We start from the raw sequence: 9,653 nt of genomic DNA, 5'->3' as shown, positions 1-9,653 counted from the left end.
GGTAAATACTTTTAACTTTCAATTACAATTGTACTTTCTGGTTTCAGCATATACAATGAATTCTTGCTTTTTATCTAGTGAAAATAATTTCAGTTGGTATAATATGTACAATGCTCTGTGTTCTCAAAGGTTAATAATAGGATATTATATCAAATAGTATAAAACCATTTATTAAACTCCAGCTCCCCAAACCTATGAATTTGAGTAGTAGATATATTCTCCTTCTCTTTTAAACTGTCACTTTCAATACATTTATTTTCTATGGGTTAATACATTAAGAAACATCTTTTTTAGTTTTAAAATATTTCATATAGCAAGTAGCATATACCTCACAAACCCTAAGAAGAACTACATCTTTCCTGACAAAGCAAAGAGTTGCTTCTTGCTGTGATGTGGCAAATTATCTCAGTATTTAAAAAAATATGGATATTCACAGGGCATATATCATGACAAAAGTTCACTGGTAAATTCAACACTGCAAGAATCTTGAACTGTGAAGGTCAATCCACATAAGCAAAATAAAGAATATGTCTGACATAATTTATATTTTGATTGGAACTCATTTTCAAAATGGTATTTTATTTCTCTTGATTTAAATAACATTACTCTATTGCCAATTTTTTTTAAGTTTGGGGCTGTCCTATTGGGTACATTACCTCAGCCCTTGGACTTATGGTCATTCTACTGGACATAAAACAAGACCTTAAATCCATTGCCATAAAGAGAGTTATTCTTTAAAAGTAAGTTATCTCTTTTTCTATGTGATCATGAGATGGCCTTGTTTGTGCATATAAATGTGATAATACTTATTTTAAAAATGATTATTATCATAAAAATATAGGGTATTAGAGAAATTTCTGGATATTGACACAACTTTAGAACAAATGAATCGAGGATGTGGAAACTAAAATCTGACTTAGCTTTATACAAACCATGTTATTTATAAGTATTTTCATTAACTTTTTACTAATTAGCATTGAATAAAAATAACAATTTTGCCATATTGGACAATAAGAAGTTGGCATTCAATTTCAAGCATGACTACAAGGATCATCTGCACTTTATTCTTGTCACTGCTAATTAAAATCTTGTCTCATCGTGGTAACTTTAAGAACTTGTTCTCAGGGGTTTGAGCTGAATCATTTGTCTGCATTGTAATCCCAAACCTATGTGAAATGGATGAACAAAAATGCTCCATGATTACACTGAATAATAGAAATGACTAAATACATAATCCTACCTGTATCTGTGAGATCGTGGTGCGTGGTGAGTATGTTAGAGAGTTCTGATTAGTTAGCCCCAATCTGTAGACAGTGGCTGTTTTGAAGGCATAGAACTGAAGATGAGGGAGGACCTTGAGAGAAATTTCTAACACATTATCTGAACATCATAGGTTATCATTCTTCATCCTAGGGTCTTTTCACTATGCTATCTGAGCTGCTCATTAGAATGATCATATCCACTGGATATTTTGGAAAATATAAAAACACACATTGCCAAATCCTTTAATTCACATATTTTCTTCTTCTTCTTCCTCCTCCTCCCCTCCTTCTCCTCCTCCTCCTCCTCCTCCTCCTCCTCCTCCTCCTCCTCCCCCTCCTCCTCCTCCTCCTTCTTCTTCTTCTTCTTCTTCTTCTTCTTCTCCTTTTCTTTTTTTTGCTGTTGTTTGAGTCGTCAAAAAAATTCTGGTGTTATGACACTACCAAATAATGTGTGTATGAAATGATTTTGAAGATATCCCAAATGCCATCAACCACAAGTAAACTATTTTCCTTCTAAATATTTCTTTTAATGGCTAGTCTAAAATACATGTTGATTCTTTGTGATAAAATCATAGGGTAGAATATTTTCTAACTTGATAACTAAATTCTTAAGTAGGAGTGGGGATTCTTTTTATACAGTCTAAAGGGCACTTACTACTCTCTATTAAAATATACCTGCATCAATTAAATCCATCAATGCCAAAACACAATTAGGTTTGTACCTAAACGATATCTAATACAACTGTATTTTGCTTAATTATATTTCAAAAATAGACTACTTATGTGTTCTTGCTGTGTTAGGTCAAGGTGTTTATTAACTCATAACTTAAAGCACATATAGTGTACAGTCCTTAAGTATTCTGTCACAGCATTTAACTTGGCCACAGCCAGCATTGCTATTACTGCATTACAGAAAAATATGTTTGAAAATTTAATCAATTAGTGTTATTTTTTTAAACACAAGGCAGGCAGTGTTCCTGTCATCTAGCGGTTTTCACGATAACCATGACAAAAATAATGTGTACTCAGAAAAATAAACATAAACAAGGCAGACTTTCAAATTTGAAAAAAAAATGTCAGAGCAAAGCCACTTGGTAAAAATGAATCAAATAAATTGTACTGTGCATGAATATTGTTGTAGGAGGATTCTATTTGTTGAGGAGTGTGAACTGCAAATCATAAAACAGGGGGAAGGAAGTCTGAGGGGTGGTTGTGAAAATGACCTGCTCACTCTGGGTGGTCACTTACCAGGCTATGGACAAGGGAAACAGGTGATTCTTTACTGACAACTGGGGAGAGGCTTTTAGAATTGAAATAGAAAAACACTCCCGGCATTGAGTATATATAGTTAGAGGGAAAGCACAGACACAACATGGGAAATATTGTGCTAATCATAAATTTACTGTAAACTAATACAGTTGTTTTTATCTGTAGAACAAAGATGACATTCCTTGAGTATACAACATCTGCTTGGTGGCATTTTTTTCTCCCTGAATATAGTTATTTAATTACCAGCATGTAATTAAATGATCAAAGCATTCCAAGGTGCTCAGTTACAAAAATCCAATAAAAATGCAAGTCTACTGATTGGCTATGAGAATGTCTATATATATATCCTATATAATAAAGAGCTAATATGCAAATGGTCCTCGAGCTTTCGTGCCCTCATGCCCTCGCACCCTCACACCAGGTCCAGGGGACCTGAGGCTGCGCCCTCTGCCCTGTGGGGCTTGACAGGGTGGGGCCGGCCGGGTCTGGGTCTCGTGATTTCAAGGCCCAAGCAGGTGGGCGGGGACTTGACTCAGGGTCCCGCAGCATGCTCCAGACTCTGACAGGAGGGAGATTTTCATATACATTTTACTAATTTTCTTTCATCTCTGACACTTCCATTATAGAGAAAGAGCAAATAGCAATATTAATATATATATATATATCTTGAACTTACGTTTAACATGGCATTCTCATAGATATATATCTCATATATATATCTGAGATATATAGATATATCAATTATATATATATACTAGAGGCCCGTTGCATGAAGATTCACGCAATAGGCCTTCCTTCCCCTGGCTGCTGGCACCGGTTTTCCTCTGGCATCCGGGACCCAGGCCTTTGGTCCAGCTGCAGCAGCGAGGCTTGGCTTCTCCGCTTGGGCCGCAGCAGTGAGACTTGGCTTCTCCGCTCTGGCCACAGCAAGGCTTAGATTCTCCGCTCCGGCCGCAGCGGAGAAGCCAAGCCTCTTCAGTCTTCAGTTGTCTTCAGTCTTCACTCTGTGCCTGCATATGCAAATTAACCGCCAACTTTTTGGGTTAATTTGCATACCCATCCTGATTGGCTGGTGGGCGTAGTGAAGTGACACCAATTTGCATGTTTCTCTCATATATATATGAGAGAGAGAGAAGAAAATTATTTCTATACTCTTCTCTTCTTATCCTTTAGACATGAAGGAAGGAACAAGCTTTCTTCTCTTCTTATCCTTTAGACATGAAGGAAGGAACAAGCTTTGCCTAAAAATGTCCACATTGATCCAAACCATTTTTTAGCAAGGTGATAAAAATGTCCACATTGATCCAAACCATTTTTTAGCACTGCCTTCCTGCCTTGGTACCAATTGATATTTTGGATGTATTTCCCTCCACAATTTCATTATGATCCAAATAAGACATGAGAGCAAAGCTCTGACAAAATAATTCATCGGTGTGTATGATTCTCTGGTGAACAGTCACAATTGCTGGTGCAAAACTTGTCAAAATGACAAATGATTCATGGGCAGTGGAGAGTTGAACTGAGTTGAATGGTAGTATTGCTGCTAAAAAGATCTGCCTTTTGACTATTTGTGAGAGTTTTCTCAGCCTGTGTTCTAGTGAGTGACCGGGCCCTTTTCAAATTCAGTTAACATTTCCTTGTTAAAGCTTTGGTTTCAGGTTGTTCTCATAGAAAAGTTTTTCCCACATGTCGGAGTGGTGTCATGTTGAAGAACCTCAAATACAGTGACAGCTATACTTACTCCATTGTGTAATGGAGGTAGATGGAATTCAACTGCCATTAGCACTGGGCAACTGAACTTTTAAACACTAATCTCACACTTTTTGTGCTTAACAAACAACCAAATAAAAGGCAAAGAGTTAAACCAGACATAATTTGACACCCTAACACCCAAGAAGGCATGGTTTCATTAGTAAAATCTTGAAGAATTGAAGAGTTAGTAACTTGGAGTTTATTTAATAAGCTAGGTTAAGCATAAGATCAAGATCCTTATCTGAATAAATAAGTAAAAATAATTGACAAGAGTCAAAACCTTAGTGACACCATAAGCACAGAAGCTTGGGTTAGGTACTCCAAAGACACATTATAAGATGAACAAGAACTTCTTGTAGCAATTACACTAGTAGATCATCTATGATGGTGGAGTTCAGCTTGATGAATCAGCTGATTTTGCAGCTGAGTCAGACATGTTTAGTACCAGCGGAAAAGGAGAAAGACTGATGTTGTGAGTCACTACAACTAGCTGAAAGGGGAATCAACATAGTCCATCTCTTCAGAAAGTATTTCAAATGAACTTACAATACAGTTTAGAATAGGAGGACAACTGTGCACCTGCTGTGCTGCTAAAAATATCAGATCATGTGCCTATTAAAAAAATCACATTCATGAACATACAGGATTCCCCCTTTATCAGCAGTTTTACTTCCCGCTGTTTCAGTTAACCTCGATCAACAATGGTCCAAAAATATTAAATGAAAACTTCTAAAAAGAAAGAATTCATATTTTTAAATTGCAGGCCATTCTGGGGTGCTTTATACAATCTTCACCTTCCTGCTTCCTCTCACCTGGGACATGACTCATCCCTTTGTCCAGCATCTTCAGGCTCTGTACCTTACATGGTTGTTAGTGACTTAGCAGCTGTCTTGGTTATCAGATGATTGTCCTGGTCTCACAGTGCTTGTGTTCAAGTAACCCTTATTTTGCATAATAATGGCCCAAAGTGCAAGAGTAGTGATGCTGCCAAATCAGATAGGCCAGAGAGAAGCCATAAAGTGCTTTCTTCAAGTGAAAGGTGAGTACAGTAAAGAATCTATAATAATAAAAGTGTAATATGCTAATTAGACCAGATGTTCTTCCGAACGACCTTCTGGATGAAGCAGGGGCTGTGAGGGCTGAGGCAAGCCACCAGGGCTGTGAGGGCTGAGCCCCTTGCACGAATTTCGTGCATCAGGCCTCTAGTGTGTGTGTATATAAATATAAATATAAACATAAATATATATATATATTTAATTCTAACCTGAGGATATTTTTCCATTGATTTTAGAGAGAATGGAAGAGAGAGGTAAAGACAGAGAGAAACATCAATATGAGAGAAACTTATTGATTGGTTACCTCCTGCATGCACCCTAACCAGGGCCCAGGTTGGGGAGGAGCCAGCTGAGGTATGTGCCCTTGACCAGAATCGAACCTGGGACCCTTTGGTCCGCAGGCCGACGCTCTATCCACTGAGCCAAACCGGCTAGGGCCAGAAGATATTTTGATTGAGAGAGAAACAGTTATAATTAACATAACTATTATTTTAGTATGTTATTACTAGAGGCCCGGTGCACGAAATTCGTGCACGGGGCAGGGTGTGTGTCCCTCAGCCCAGCCTGCACCCTCTCCAATCTGGGACCTTCGAGGGATGTCCGACTATGGGCAGTCAGACATCCCTCTCACAATCCGGGACTGCTGGCTCCCAACCACTTGCCTGCCTGCCTGGTTGCCCCTAACTGCTTCTGCCTGCCAGCCTGATCACCTCCTACCCAATCCCCTGCCAGCCTGATCGATGCCTAACTGCTCCCCTGCCAGCTCGATTACCCCTAACTGCCCTCCCCTGCCAGCCTGGTCACCCCTAACTGCCCTCCCCTGCTGGCCCAGTTGCCCCTAACTATCCTCCCCTGCAGGCCTGGTCATCCCTAACTGCCCTCCCCTGCTGGCCATCTTGTGTCCACATGGGGGCGGCCATCTTAGACCACATGGGGGTGGCCATCTTGCGTGTTGGAGTTATGGTCAATTTGCATATGCCTCTTTATTGTATAGGATAATTTTTCTACATTATTAGTTATTGTTAATTTCTTACTGTGTCTAATTTATAAATTAAACTTTATCATGGTGTGTACATAAAGGAAAGTACATAGTATATAGGGGTTTTGGTACTGTACATTGTTTCAGGCATCCAGTAGGGGCTTTGAAACCTTTCCACATGGATAGACGGGACCACTGTATATCTTGCACCATCAAGAAGTTCCCACAAAGATTTTGCCTATAAATTAAAAGAATGTTTTTCTAGTTATTTTCAACAGTATAAACATCAGAGGCAATGCTCAAAATGGTCATGCTTCTTCTATGATTTTTGTGACAATGTTTTCTTCTATAAAAAGTTAAATTTTTGTCTAAAACTCCTATATGACCAAAATATCTTCATTTTTTAAAAAACAGCAACAGAAGCACTTTATGAGTGAGAAGAAGTGGAAAGGGGAGGGAATGAAAATGGACTCTTGACAACTAAGTAGCTGATGAAGAAATTTCTCTTTACAGAAGGATTAACACTAATGACTGAAAAAAGAATGATAGAATTGAAATATCACCTTTCTGTAACCTTTAATGGGTTACTGCATCTAAATAGCGACTTCCACTTTTGATTACTGTCATAATGAGAGGGATGATTGGAAATTATGTACCATCTATCAGAACATACCACTACATATAAACTAGTCAGGAAAAACTCCAACTTGAATATGATCATTAGCAATGTACTTAAAATAAAGAACACTGAGCATGTTAGAGTTGTGGAGATAAACTTTACAACACAGTCTGTGATAGCTTCTATAGGAAAATATGACTAGATTCTATAACTATAAGAAAAATGCAAAATATAGAGAGATGGAGGATGAATCATAAATTAGAGGATACTTAACAGACATGTTAATCAGTTACCATGTATATACCTTATTTGGATCCCAATTCAATAAACAAAAAGTACAAAAAATCTTAAGATTTGTGCAAAGTGAGTGATATATGGGATGTTCACTGTGTCTGAGGAGCCCTCCATCAGTCTTCCTCTGAGGTCAGAGGCACAATGGTTCCTGGGGCTGCCATAGTCTTCCAGAATCTCTCTGTCTGGGGACATTTTAGGCCCTGGGTACAGTCCAGAAGTCCCAGGGGATAACTCTCAACCTGTGATTTGTGACAGAGCATAAATGCCCAGTTTCCTTGACATTCTGTGGGACAATTCTGACATATGCCCCCCCAGTGTCTCCGAGAGTGTCCAGTGGGATTGAATCCCACTTTCACACAACAGTGGTACCTCTCCATCAGCACACTCTTACTTTGCAATTTGCTTCCCTTGGGATCTATCCCATGATAGATGTGCAGCCAAGTCATTGTGTTTGAAAGTCTCTTGACATATTTCTTATCTGACTGGCTATGCAAAAAATTTGAATGGCACTGTTTTCACTTATTTAATTTAATTTTTTATTTCTAAAGTCATTTTAAAAAAATATTTTTATTGATTTCAGAGAGGAAAGGCATGGAAGAGAGAAGTAGAAACATCAATGATGAGAGAGAATCATTGATCCGTTGCCTTCTGCACATCCCCCATTGGGGATCGAGCCTGCAACCCAGGCCATGTGCTTTGACCCGGGAATCAAACCATGACCTCCTGGTTCATAAGTTGACGCTCAACACTGAGCCATGCCAGACCCTAAGGTCATTTTAAAATTTAATTTTGCTTTATATTTTTATAACATATAACTCTTTTATTTTCAAAGTCTAATTTATAAAACAAACTATATTCAAAGAAGTTTAGCTTGAATTGTTTTTCCCTTTACCTTACTCCACATACCCTCTATAGGCATCACACACATACACACACACATACAAGCACACACATTTGTATCCCTTCCCCCTTAGATAAATGCTAGAAAACTATATGTACTACTCAGTACTTTTTAAAAATATATATGTTATTGACTTTTTACAGAGAGGAAGGGAGAGGGATAGAGAGTTAGAAACATCAATGAGAGAGAAACATCTATCAGCTGCCTCCTGCACATCCCCTACTGGGGATGTGCCCGCAACCAAGGTACATGCCCTTGACAGGAATCGAACCTGGGACCCTTCAGTCCGCAGGCTGATGCTCCATCCACTGAGCCAAACTAGTTAGGGCCTACTCAGTACTTTTGTGAATGCTTTTTAAATTGGCATTGGGACAGTTCCTAAGAAGACCACCTGTCATGCCAGAAGCTGCATTTCAGTGACTGTGTGGATGGGAGGAATCCGTTAGACACAATGTTGAAGTTCATTACATACTACAGTGAACATTCATTTATAATGTTTTATGGCCTTTCCCAGTGAAATTCTTAATTGCTATGTACTTATTCTTCTTTGTTGTGCCTGGTTTTGCCAGATAAAAATGCCTCTTTGATTTGCCTGAGTTAAAGATGACTCCTTTGAATTCTGATAGAGTTTCATACAGTTTTTTATAAGAACAGGCTGCAGAATTCTCACTTGCACACACATCCCTATGCTACATGCACACCTCATGCAAGAGGACCTTAACTTTCCAATATATTAGCAATTTAGAAACACTGTTTGTCCTTTTGTTATTTCCAATTTAATATACTACTTTTGCATTTAATGGAGTTCATAATAAGAGAAACTGGATTGGTCAATTTCATTATGGATTACTGTTCAATTTAAGTCAATTTTCTTTTGTGGGCCCTCTAGAATTAACATAATGAAGTAAGCTCTGGTGCCAAAAGGAAAACAAAGGCCATTTTCTAGGTTATATGTTCTTTTTGATTTTTAAAACACATTTTCTTTAAATTGTGTCCAAAAATTAGTGCTCCCTTATCACCTCAGACAAAATACAATTTCAGATTCTTTTTTATCACATTAAGTTTGAAAAATGAAGTGGGCACTAACCAGAGGAAGCAAGGACATGACAATGAACTTGTTGATTTGATAACAGACATTTTCAAAACTGGTGGGTGTGTAGGTGGGGAGGATCTGAGAAGAAACCCTGAGGTGGGGGGTTAAGGAGCTTCCATGAATGAACACTTGTGGTGTGGAATCGTGGTGGTTGAATTGCAATGCATGCTTACTGCACTCTAACTGGAGTACGGACACTTTGTGAAACCTTGTGTAAATACACAATGAATTACACACAGAAACCCGTTTTAAATAATAGGATAAAAAAGTAATATTCTTACTAAAATCTCATTTTAAAAATCAAAATCATTCCATCTAACATTATTTTAATAAAATTAAAACTACCAAAAATTGCAACATAAACAAATAAATTAGAAAATAAATATCAATCACTAAAAAAAAAGAGTCATTTCTGATTCTCTTTATTTT

This window comes from Myotis lucifugus, unplaced genomic scaffold (assembly GCF_000147115.1).
Source record: "Myotis lucifugus unplaced genomic scaffold, Myoluc2.0 scaffold_26, whole genome shotgun sequence".
In the NCBI taxonomy this organism is placed as follows: domain Eukaryota; kingdom Metazoa; phylum Chordata; class Mammalia; order Chiroptera; family Vespertilionidae; genus Myotis; species Myotis lucifugus.
This window is presented reverse-complemented; position numbering follows the sequence as displayed.